This window comes from Zosterops lateralis, assembly GCF_965231275.1.
Source record: "Zosterops lateralis genome assembly, chromosome: 6".
NCBI lineage: Eukaryota > Metazoa > Chordata > Aves > Passeriformes > Zosteropidae > Zosterops > Zosterops lateralis.
Genome location: NC_139761.1, coordinates 52,027,808 through 52,041,363, shown reverse-complemented (window position 1 = coordinate 52,041,363; position 13,556 = coordinate 52,027,808).

Genomic DNA, 13,556 nt, shown 5'->3' with positions numbered 1-13,556 from the left:
AGCACAGCTATCAAAGATCACCATGTTTGGGTGCATTTACCAGATGTTGCTAAAGAATCGTGCATAACTTTTTATGCCATCTACATATTCTAAAAAACCCTCCCCAAAAGACAGTAACTGATAAATGCTGCCGTCAGCTGTTCTGTGCTGGAACAGATTTGACAGCAGTCAAATTAACTCCTGCTATGCAGAGTGTATTCCTGCGTCAACAGCATTCCAAATGTCGAACCAGGATTTGGAAACAAAAAAAAACCACCACCAACCAACCAACCAACCAACCAAAAAAACAAAAACAAAAACAAAAACAAACAAACAAACAAACAAGCAACAAACAAAAACCAAAAAAAAAAAACAAAAAAAAAAACAAAAAAAAAAAAAAAAAAAAAAAAAAAAAAAAAAAAAAAAACCCAAACAAACAAAAAAACCCCCACCACACACTTGCATATGGAGGTACTTAACCAGTGCTACAGATCTAAAGAGAGTTTGTACAGGAATGAGTGGATGAATCACCAGCACCCAAAGTTATCGTGGAACTACTTTTGCTAAATCAAAGATGGCAACAGGAAGAAAAAGGTAAGCACAGAAAGACTGTGTTGATATGGAAAGTTTGGAAAGGACTATTTATGTTAATCTTAAAAGATGAAATGGGATTGAAATATGAAACTACAAATTGAAACATGCTAATCAACATATTTTGGTGTGAAATCATAAAACAAAGCTGATTGTTTGAGGAGGTCTCTGGTTTGGCTGGGGAAACAGTCATTCTTTGCTTTAAAATATCATAGTAGGCTATGACCCTGAGCACACACTGAAGGGATTGAGGACTGGCTAAATTAAGATTCTCTAAAAGGTGATAAGTGAAGAGTGATTATTTAAGGAGCCAATTTCTACTGGATTTCTAATGATAATCTAAATACTAGCAGATTGCATTTGATACTTTAGGCAGTTTTGAAATAAATACAAAAAACACTGCAGATCATTGTGAGAATGACTTAAGATTAGCAAAACAATCCTATGTGGATGGGACAAGAGTGTAACTTGAAAAAGAGACAGAAATGGAACTTTAACACACAGCCAAACGTGAAGTTACACGTAGAAGAACAGAAAATGAAAGATTGCATGCAGGTTGGCACGAGCTCCCAACAGGATGTTGTGGCAAAACCACAATCTTTGAGTTGAAAGCAGATGTTTGAAAAGGGGGAGTGGGGAAGTGGTTTGTCCCTCCCTCTGATGGGGAGAGACGGATGTTCTGCTGCCAGAGAATAACACCAGCATTTCTGGTTTTTAAATATTTACAAATTGCAATGCATTAAATACCCCCAAAAGTTGTTTGAGATGAGGAGTTTATTCTCCTCATCTGTATGAGACCTACTTGAAATGTCCAGTCAGGTTTAAGACAAAAGTTGTGAAGAGCCTTGGCTGCTGTTTGTCACTACAACTGTGGTGAGGTAAGACAGAGATTTAGCAGGCAGAGTCAGGGTGGTTCCTTGCAGAGTCCCTGATCTGGGGCTGGCTCTAGCCAAGGGAGCAGGATACCACTGCATGCCCAGATAGTGGTTTCACAGCTCCCTTTAATTCCCTCTAGTCAGCTGGGAGTTAGCTTTGCCCGTAAGGAGAACTTTGCTGAGATTTCTTCAGAATTTTGTTCAGTGAGGAATGCACCATGCTCCTTTATGCAGCCATGAGCTCAATAGTTACTTCACCCCACCAAAAACCCCAGGAGCCATCCCCACCCCCTCCAGACAGATGGCAAGGCTGGAGCAGATGCTAAACCCTGTATCCAAACAGGTTTCCCAGGGGACAGATGCTGAAAACAAGATTTGGCCATTAGCTGGTTGAAGTGTCTGCAAGTGCAACAGCAGGAGTAGCAATGCTGAGATGGAGCAGCAAAGAAACAGTCACTGTAATAGAGCCAGGAATATTAAAGTCCTGAATAAATGTCAAGGAGATAGAGCTTTCTTAGAGCTTTAGATGATCAGTTGATTAAAAAAATTAAAAACACGCCAACAAACAAACAAAACCAGGAAATACAAAAATCTCCGAGGTATGATTCTTCTGAGATCAGAAAAACTGGACATCTTGTTAATAAACATCTCTTCAAAAATGTAGGGGTCCCTCATCAATTCTTACTTTTATCAGTTAACTCTGGACAGCAAGGTGAGGAAAAAGAGAAAGATTAGGAAGACAATAGTGAGTACTGAACATCCCTTTAGTGAATAAAGTTGTAAGAGGAACAAATGTCTTAACAGGTGAAACTAGAGTGTCACTGAAAAAAATTCCCAGTGGCACTAACTGGTACTTTTTTTTTCTCCAAGTGAGACTGGGTACAGTTCTGGAAGACATGTTTTAGTGAAAATACAAGCTGTCTTCAGTCGAACCAACAAGATTAGGGCTTTAATAAAAAACATGTGCATAAAACTTGAACAGGATGTTGGACTAGATAATGTGATGATGAACTGCACAATGGTTTGGGGTTTGCTGTTTTCTGTCAGGTTAGATCTATCTGCTCCTGAAGGCTCGTTTTGCTCTGTGTGGAAGTCCAGCTAATCCAGCTCACAGCCTGCTCCAGGCCCTGAGTGCCAGACAGAGGAGCAAGAATGTCTGTAACCTACGGCAGTTTCACCTCCTCCTCCTCCCTCTTGCTCTGTTTTCCACCCTGTATATTTATATTTCATGGCCCTGAGGGAAAATGCCACTTACAGAGCTGCAGAGTGGTGGATTGGTGGCACCCTGGAGAGATAAGCAGCAGGCAGCGACTGGTATTCATGGCATTAAGATGACGCTCACAGTTCATGCTTTTTTTCACACTTTTGATACAGTTGCAGAGGCACAGAAGTTACAAAGGCATCAGTGGAACTCGTTATACTCTTGTGAAATGAAAAAAAAAATGTGCTGAGGATCACAGAGTTACAGTGTGACCTCAGAATAATGCCTGTGATCATGATGTTCTCCAAGAATATCTCTTTATAGGCATTATGGGAGTTGATTTTTTTTTGTTTGTTTGTTTGTTTTTGCAAGGAAAAAAGTGTGCCCTTTCCTTACTGTTCCTTAAATAGGACCCCAAGCTTATTGATTTTTTATGATTATTCCTCAGATGGACAGCAGTGAATCTAATGAAATGTTGACTTTACACTTTGAGGAAGCAAATGTAAAGAAAATTTTAGTATAAGAGGTGTGTATCTATGCATTACTGTTCAAGCAGATACTGATTTTTATAACCCAAGCTTTCTAATGCAGTTTTTACAGCCAAGATGCAACAATAAACTGGAATTGTTCAGAAAGAATTGTGAAAATACTCAAGATGTGGAACAGGCAAAAATTTCCAGAACTTCCAGAGAGTAAAAAAGAATGTTTAAGCTATAATTTTAACTGTATAATTAAATATGTGTGTGAGGCTAATGCAAGCTATATGTACATTTATCAAGCTAAAATATTTCATTCTATAAGACAGAGAGTTCTGTTTAGAATAATTTTAGTCTTTGTAATCCTATCCTGTTTCCATTTAGATTGATTCAATAATGAGTACAGTAGAACAGGACCAGGATTTTATTATATTAAAAATTCACTCAGAACAAATTGTCAGCACTTAGAGAGAGCTTTTTATATGCAAGGAACTACAAACACACATTAAGAATTTCAGTAATCTAGTAACACAGCATTTAGTTTGTGAACTCATGCCAGTCACACAACTCCAGGCAGTCCCCTCCAGGACACACCTGTGTTTGGGAAGTGTGCCAGCCTGGCTCCTCAGGAGCCTGAGAAGCATTTCAGATCTGTAAAAATGATTGACCTCTAGTGATGACCACAGTCTTAACTGTACATTTGGGATTTATTACAGGTTTATTATAAAAAAGAAAACACATTTTGGTTGTGCTGGCATGGTACACTATTCCTTTTTCTTACTTTTCCATCTTTTCCCATCTGCCTTTCCCTCTGTCCTTTCTAAATTTGAGGAAGCAAAGCAAAGTACTCAGAGAGTAAAGTTTCTGGATTTCTGCATAACATAGGGAGAGCAGGTAGATAGAAAGGGAGTCTTTTATGCAGGAAAAATGTAAAACCACTTTGGTTGCTTTGCAGAATATACAGCTGAGGTAATTACAACTGTGTTAGCAGAAGAGGTGAAGAATTGGAGCTACAGAGCCAAGTGTGTTTCCTGGGTCTGCAAAGAGAGGAGACTGACTGAGGCAGGGTGAATCCTCTGTCTGCTCAAAAGGAAGGTCAGTAAAGGCAGGCATCAAATAAAGACCCAGGGGCACACAAGGAGGTGCTCACAGGTCACTGGGAGAAAAACTGAGATGAGATACAGAGTGTGTGAACAGCAAATAAGCCAGCAAGTTTACATAAAAGTACTAAAAGAAACATGCTTTCCTGTTTGATTCCTGATTCACTAAGTGAATCACAGCTTTTGATACATTTTAAAAATAAATAATATCTCATAAAACTAACTTACTTTTTCTTGAAATTACTTTGCTATTAGAAATATTTGTAAAAATAATAAGTCTTAGATACTAGTTATGTTAAAGGAGTCAAAAGTAACAAAATTAGGGTTGACAAACATCGAGATATCCTAGATAAAGCAAAGATAAATAACAGAATTTGAGTGTATTAAAATACATTTTTTTAAAATGGAATTATCGTTATTTTATTTTATTTGTATTTAAGATGTTATTAGATTGGCACTTTTATTGGGACACTCATAGTTTTTATTCCTTGCAAAGCTTTACAATTCAGTACTGCTGTCCAAAAGGGTTTAATATGTTTTCTATTTGGCTATATTGTTTTAAAGACTAATATTTTATAATGTAACAAAAGCAGTCATAATGCTGGAATGTGCAAAGATAGAATTTATGCTGACCTGTGTGTAAATTGCTACAGAAATATAGATATGAAAACAAGTGATGAAATTGATAATACTCCAGCTGTGCATGTCTTTGTTTCCTGGTGAGTGTGGGTGCACCACTAATTGTTTCTGTAGAACAACAGGTGGAACAGCAAGAGTAGCTGCTCACAAATCCACACTCCTGTGGCTTCCAGGCTCTTGGTAGCCAACAGCTGGATTAAAATTCCAGTACCTGCAGCAGCAAGGCAAGGCAGGAAACAGGAGAAACATATTGCCAGTGCCCATGTCTTTATCTGAACAAGACTCTGTGTCTTTTCCAGGTGTTTTGTGAAGTCACAAGGTGTAAAGTACTTGCCCCTCATTTCACCTTTGGAAAGCACATGAACGATGCAAGCAGGACAACAGAATGTTCTAGGACAGCAAGGAGCTGTGTCAGCTTCCTCTGGGCGCTCCTCGTAATCCTTGGCCCCTGCTGGCCAGCATCCTGCTGTTCCACTCCTGGCCTTTTCTGAGCTGAAAGGGTGCCCCACTTCAGAATGTGAAATGGATTTTCATTCATGTTTCTGCCAGATTGACAAGGTAAAATAACTAATTGCTGTAGCTAAATCAAGGTTAGAGTTTATTAAAGCATTTGGATGATATTGTAGTGCCAGTACAGCAAGTAATTCCACACAAAAAAGCAAACATGCTGGCTCAGCTACAGTAAGGACTTCTACAGAATAATGGCACACTGGCTTTTTGTGGTTATTAATAACCCCACTTATCAGTCTTCCTGTGGACTCCTTTAATTTCTCCATGTTAGTCTTGTTCATTCAGAAATGGTTATGCCATGTTAGTTAATAACGTCTTACTCAAGCACCTGACACTTCTTTTCTGCAGTCACTGGTTTTAGCCAATTTTGCTGCAGGGAAAAGGCTAAAAAGCTGATCCTGTGGTTTATCCATAGGCAAAAGGGACCTACTAATTCATGCAGTAGAAAACATGCAAATTTCTTTACTGATGTTTGTAGATCTGGATTTCTGCATTCAGCCAAGGTGTCTGACAGGAAACTTGTCTAGGACTGGGTGCATAATGTTCAAAATTGAAATGAAGAGGTTTCTTCCACAGAACTGCCTCAGGTGAAAAGAGTCGATTCTTGTCAGACTGTCCCCATTTAATCTCTAATCCTGATTAACAACTGACTTTGTGATGCTCATTTATTATGATAGTAAGTGCCATCAGTGATATTATAGCTTTTTCATTTAATTTAATAATTTCCCATAGGAATACACATACAGCAAATCATTTCTCAGAATGCTGGCAGCTTTTCTAAAATGTTTCAATTAAATCACGTTTTGACCCTTCTGATACTGCTCTGAATTTTAATTATTTTCCATTGCAGACTACTGGCTTAACGATGACCTGAATATATTTCTTAAAAACTAACTATGGGTGTGGCTGCATACAGCAAGGGTTTGTTCCTTGTTACCTGGTTATTGGTCCACTCTTTATGGTTGTTTTCTGCAAGCACTCAGAGGCCAGATCAGGACAAACTCTGAGCACTATCACAGCAGACATTTTGTACCTCACAGAAAAAGCAATCCAGATGAAAATAAGGCGTGACATTTGCACATATTATGATTAGACTATGCATTCTTAAATTGTCAATTGTGAAAAACATTGTAACAGGAAAAAAACCTTCTTCCCTTCTAGTTTCAAATGCAGTTCATGCAATTTACCTGAAACTTGTAGGGTGTCCTTCAGAAATATGGGAAATATTTAGAATTTCTAAGCTTTTTCTCTGGAAGTTTTGGGTTTTTTTAAGTAATGCTGAATTTTCCTACTTTTCTTTTTCCTTATTCTGCTTTCTTCTACAACCTGTTTCACACTCCCATATTACCTGAACATACTTCCCCATCTTCCTTTCCCCATCAGAATTGTTGTTCCACATTTTCTTCTTCAATCAAGTGTCTATCATGTCACTTTTTCCCAAATATTTCTTGATCTGCACTTCCTAAGATTCTTTTTTTTTTTCTCTCTTACTCCTTAAAGACAGAACAAATTTTCAGTCAAAAGCAAGGATCCTCTTCAGCAACAAAAGCAACTGTGTAAGAAAAGATTGAGAAGTATCATGAGAAGCAGCAGCATTTCAAACTGTCAATTTTGGAAGAAGGTTGATTAAACCAGAAACCCTGACATTTTCTCATCCAGCTTCCTTCTTAACATTAGGGGGCAGAGTTAAGACCTCAAATAGGGCAAAATTAAAATTAAAAGAAGCTTTCTTTATCACAGTGCAACATGCTTAGCCTACTTACAAACAAAAATGCAACAAAAAACCCAAACAAAACGCAGAAAGGAAATGTCAATAGAGAGTTGCAATGCTATTTTTAAGAACCTAGCAGCAAGAGGAGATCAGTCAGGTCCTGATGACTTCCAGCAGGAGGTTCCACTTGTACCTTTTTGAGGACAGTAGAAAAAGCAGCTTAAAAAAACCCAACCTGATTGCACTCTGCAGCATTAATTTCTATTATTACTCCAGCAGATCAGACATTGTCAAACCTACACACCCCAGCATGTGTTCAACATTGGGAGGGGCCTGAAGCTGGTTCTCCAGACCAACAATCTTTGGTTTAACTGAGCTGAAACTTCAATGCAACATTTGTAGAAGCAGAATCTGTAACAGCATCTAAAGAAAAATTAAAATGGATCTTTGATGAGAGTAAAGGCAATGTTTTTATCAGCACAGAGTAACTTACATTTGGAAACCTTTGCCCTCCAGACAGATATGTCCAGCTGCATCACTCCTAGAAGGAATCCTGGAAGGAACATATTCTATTTAGCAGGAATACTTGAATTTTCATCCATGTTAGCATAAACTCAGCTTCAGACAGGGCATAAATCTGATCATTACATTTAATCCTACCCTAGCATTATATATGAATCACGACTAATGATGTATCTCCGGATAAGGGCCTGTGCATTCTCTACACAGAAATTTACGACTGTGATCATTATCACAAGCAATAAACACCAGCTTATAAATACCTCAGCTGCAGAGCAGAGCTGCATGGCTGAAGTTTTGTGCAGCTGCTTTGGAGTCAAGCAAGGACTCTCTCTGCAGCTCCACGTCCCACTTTCCTCTCCTGCTGCCTCCCTTTTGGCCTCCCCCGATCACACTCTGCTCTGCTCTGTGTGGGCTCTGCTCTGCTCCACAGGTACTCCCAGGAGCTTTGAAGGAGACTGAGCTAGAATAAAATGCCAGGAATATTTTTTTGCTTTGGAAATATTTTTACTTCCCTTGCTACCTATCTTAAAGAGTTGACATTGCCTGAGTTCTTTAACATATCTGCTACCTGAGCCCGTTTCCAGAACTCAGATGCTGCAGGTTGGACTAAGAGCTGGGATGAGGTGATTGACAGGGAGGTGGAGTTGTTCATCCCTCCTCCTGTTACAGACACTAAGGTGGTTATTGCTGCCAGGAGGGCACCTGAGGTTCCTTGTACTGTGATGAGAACTCCCTCTTCTACTGGTATTTTTAATAAGAGGTTTGGCTTTTTAGAGAAAGTGCTTTCCAAGGCTGGGCAAAGAAATAGAATTAGAAGTAAGGTCTCTGAAAGTTGCAACTACATTTAAGGAACTTGACAGAGCTTTCATGTTCCTCAGTTGGGGTGGCATAAGCTTATTACAGGGTATGTTTCATTCTTAATTTGCAGGAAGACAAAATAACCTTTAATTCCTAGTTTTTGCATTCAAATAGAGGATATGAGCAGACTGACCAGAAAAGTTTCTTTCCCCATTTCATGTACTCCACTGACACATGCAATAGGGAAAAAACCAAAACAAACAACTGGCTATTAAAGGGGATTTATGAACTAATAATTAGGAACAAGAGAATTGAGAATCTGGCTTTTATTTTTACCAGTTGGAATAGAAACATCATAGCTATTGGTTTCACTGTGTTCCTAAGTAATTAAGCAGTAATGAAAATAGGTGCACACTATTAAAAATCTGCACTTTGTACATTAATCTGTGTACAGTGTATTGTCTGTACATATCTGTCTGTACATATGTGAAGTATGCAGCCAAAATGTACATAAAACGGACAACAGTAGTTAAGAAGCGTATCTTCTAAAAAAATACCAGGAGAGAAGCAAATCTGAATAGTTATGATCCCTGAGCTCAGATTCAACTCATTTTAATTCTTACAAGTTCTGCTCTCACTTGCTGTTTAGCAATTTTTTCAGCTTTTGTCCTTGAGCACTGACTTTTATAAACAAAAGCTTTCATTCACTCTCCTTTGGCCTCCAAGAAATTTTTAATCTTTCATTCACACAAACAGCTACAAACAGGTGCTTATTTCTATTTATCTCACTTGTTGGTGACATTTGCTGATTAATTTTGATCACTGCATTCACATTCTACCCTAAGTTGTCTCCTGTGCAGCTGGTTATTCTCCAGTTACATCCTCAGATTCTTCACCAAAACTGATGAAAGTATGAGCTCAGTAAAACACACAAGCCCCATTCCAAGCACACAGGTCTGTTTGGTTTAAATTAGAATTTAGATAGAATGACAATAAATGTTCGAGGTTTAATTTCTTGCCATATTTATACAAAATAAAAATGTCCAAACAATGCAGTTTGCTTTGTGGTGGTCAAAAATAAGACAGTAACAGGGGGGAAAAGGGGTTCTGAATCTGTACTTCTAAAGAAATTATACATATGATTTACTTGTGGATTAATGTTTCTGGTTTGTATCATTTCCAGCTAGAAGCTCTCAGGAGCAGGATCACTCTCAGTGTCTCATCCTCCTTCCTCTTGCTGACAATTAGCGTGACTCAGTCCACAAAGCATCAGCAGCGTCAGTGACTCAGCCATGTGACACGGGCTCTATCAGTCCATCGAGGAGCGATTTAGAGAAGAGGCAAACACAAGTTTCCGTGCTAAGAGAAGACAATTCTTTCAATCTGACAAAAATAAAGCATTTCATCCAGCTACCCACAGAAGGAAGTGACTTCATGGAGCTGATCACTTAGCTGCTGCCCTGATAGATGTCAATCTATCTCATTACTTTCCAGCAGGTCAGAAAAACATTTTTCTTTTTGATTCACGGATAATTTGAAAGAACTCATACTCTGAGTTTAAGGTGTATTTTCCGAAAACCATTTCATATAAAAATGAAATCTCTATTTCATTCAATCTCTAGCCTCTAAGTACAGAGTGCTGCACTCACTGGTGAATCTCTGAGTAAGCTGCAGCTGGAGACTGGAGTCCTTCTCTCATTTCTCTGCTGGATAAAGCATTCTGCAGCCTGTGTTCCATGTCAGGTGGGGCTTAGAAAGACACTCTAAAGATAAGGCAGGTTTTGTGCTGTTTCTTAAGTTATACATTATATATAGGGGATGCTTTATACATTAAGAGAATAAACCTATTTTCAGTCTGGAGCTATGGTTCCCAGTGTGCTGTGGATTAAAACTGTTCCTGGCAGGGCTGATCTCAACCATGTGTCAAAAATTTCCTTGATATTCACTGAGTTCCAGCTACCAAAACTCTTATCCCCTGAACACATACAGGATGTGGCCTACAGCAATATTTTTCATTCTTTGCCTTCTTTCCAGTAAATAAGTCTAAGTTAATCTTCCAAATACAGTTCCTGAATTATTTTATTTACAGAGTGAGCCCTAAAGGACATTTCCCAGATGTGTCCCTTTTTATCTCTGAGTGCAGAGGTTCTGCTGTCATTTGTGAGGTGTGGGCATCTTTGCAGTGGACTATTCAAATTATCAGCAGACACTATACACCACTGATAATTTCAAAATTTAGTGAAATAGACAACACATTCATACCAGCAGTACCTCCCAGCAAGGGGAACCAAGAAGAATGATGAACAGTTTAAAAGTCTGATGATAATCCAGTCTAACAAATATAATTTGTGCAGTATATATCAACTGCAAAGTGATCTATCTAATGAATCCTTAAATTTCACTCTGGCAGTCATTCAGAGAGCTGGAGCTCCCTAACAGGGAGGTGATTAGAGTTATCTTCTCTATTTTTAATGAGACATATACTAACACTTACTGAACTTACTGCGGAATCAGCATCCTGGGAATTATCTGCAGGCCATGTGCTTTCTACTAAATGGAAAGGAAAACACGGAGCAAATCTGTATTGTTGAAATTGCGTGTTGGGCATTTTACAGTGGTGTCTTGGTCAGGGGAACTGCAGAGAATTCAGCAAGAATCAGAAGTTGCTTGGCCTGTGTGTTTCACCTGCATTTACACAGAGGGGCTACATCATACAGAGCAGGTCAGTGAGAAATCAGACATCTCCTGGAGCAGAATCTGCTCAGCTCCTTGGCTCTGAGTGGCTACTGAGCAACAGCCACACCAAACTGGGATTCACATCCCACCGAATGAACAACCCACCTCACCAAAACGAGAGATGGCCCTTGCAGCATTTACCATCTACAGTTTAAAATTGTGGTGCTTATTTTCTTTACACCTTTCAATCTGCATCTTTCTTCTTGTGTTTTAGGATAACTTGGTAAAGATTTCTCTGCATAAAGAGAGAATCCGTTTGATGCTTTGTCAGAAGTTAGTCAGAGAGGGAAAAAGTCCCAGTGTCTGCATCATTTTACCTGGGGTTTCAGAAGTAATGACCAAACACGCTGTGCATTTACAATAGAGGGAAAAGTGGCATTTTCTACAGTGTCAGCAATTCCCATCTTGCTAGTATGTACGATTCTCTAGTGAAAGGGTTTGAAAAAACAAAGGACTCCCTCATCTGGCATCAATGCCCAGAGCAGCAAGTTCATAGACCTAACCAGCTTCTCAGGGCACTGAATTCCTGAATTATCAATTGCAAATATTAAAAGAGGTAATTACATGATTTAATGAAGTAATTTTAAATAATTTGATTCTAAAAGAAACAAATTCTGAGTAAATTATAGGTTCACATGGAATCTGCTCATGATTTGAAGCTTTATGTGGAATCTGACCACAATTTATAGCTTGGATTAATTCCTGCCACCGGATTTGGCAGGGGGTGTACTTGTGTAATAGCATATTAGACTATTTAGATCTTAAATGAATCATCAACTTCCTGTAGACACTTGCAGTGTGACACCAGTGCGTTTTGCACACATAGCAATAAAGCCACGCTTTTAAGAGCTCTGCTGTGCGCTGACCTACATCTTCCTCACAGCTTTGGAAAGATCTGGGATCTCGGGAAATACAACTTGTAAATAGCAACTGCTATGAAACAACTGATCCGCTGCATCCCGTATGAGCAATTTAAGAGCTGTTTAGTCATGATATAAAGGTGGAGTAATCAGACAAACGAGGCTGGAGTTAAATCTGAGTATCCAGCTCTCCCAGGAGAGATTCCTTTCTAGAGGACCCTGAGGAAAGGTTGGAGATTTATAAGCAGACCCAGCTGGGGAAGAGACGATGGGGAGCCACAGCAGCTCCATCCCAGGGTCTGATGCAATGTTTGTTATCCGCAGGGTTCCAGTGCTCTCCCTGGAGAACTGTCCCTGTAACAAACACTCTGTGCTGCCCGGGCCCTTGGAAGGTTCAGGGATCTCCTGCTGCCAGAAGATTGCCGGGGAAAAGGTGCTTCGAGGTCACAACTCGGCTTGAACGAATCTGGGGACACTGGGACATGCCCCTCCGGCTTTTCTGCGGGATTTCAAACGTTCTCATTGACAGGAACCGACGTGAGGAAAATACCGGGGCTCACAGAGGAGTTTTCCTTCTTCCCGACAAATAACCTTTCTTTTCGAAGGAGAGGAATAAACACAATAAGGTTCCCCTTTTCCTGGAAGCCCGTCCCTGCTCCAGCGCCTGAGGCGCCGAGGGGCTCCCGCCGCCCGCTCTGAGGGGAGATCCCGCTCCCTTGGCTGATGTAAAGCCACTTCCCACGGGTTTATCCCGCTGCCCTGTGTGAGAGTGTCCAGGGAAGGGAAAGGAAGCTGGGGAAGGGTCTGGAGCACAAGTCCTGTGGGAGCGGCTGAGGGAGCTGGGGGTGTTTGGCCCGGAGGGAAGGAGGCCCAGGCGGGACCTCATCGCCCCGCTATTCCCGGGAAGGAGGCTGGAGCCGGGCAGGGCTGGGCTCTTCTCCCAGGACAAGAGGACACAGCCTAGAGAACTTCCCCTTGTGTGCCAGGGGAGGTTCAGGTTGGACATCAGAAGGGATTTCTTCACAGAAAAAGTGATTAGACAGAGGAAAGGACTGCCCACGGCCGTGGTGGAACCACGGGCCCTGGAGGTGTTCGAGGACTGGACGTGGCGTTCAGGGCCATGGTCTAGTTCACACGCCGGTGTCCGGTCATAGGTTGGATTCGATGATCTCAGAGGCCTTTCCCAACCTACGTGGTCCCGTGATTTATGTGATTTAGGCGATTTCTCCGCCGCCGGGGCCGAGGAGCCGGGCTGGGACACGGCAGCCCCCCATACCGTATTTACCCGTAGTGAGCGCACCCCGTTACCGTATATACCCACAGGGGTACGGCCGGATCCGGCGGTACCGTATTGACCGGCACTAACGCGCCGCCCCATTTCAAGGACGTGGAGCCCAACACGTGCTCCCGCTCCCCGCGGCAGAGCCGTAATGCCCCGAGAAAAGCGCATGCGCCGTGCGGCGGCGGGGGCGGGAGCGCGGCCGCGACCCGGTGGGGTGAGGAGAGGAGGAGCGGCCGGTCCCGCCTCCTCCTCCTTCTCCTCCTCCTGCCCGCGGCT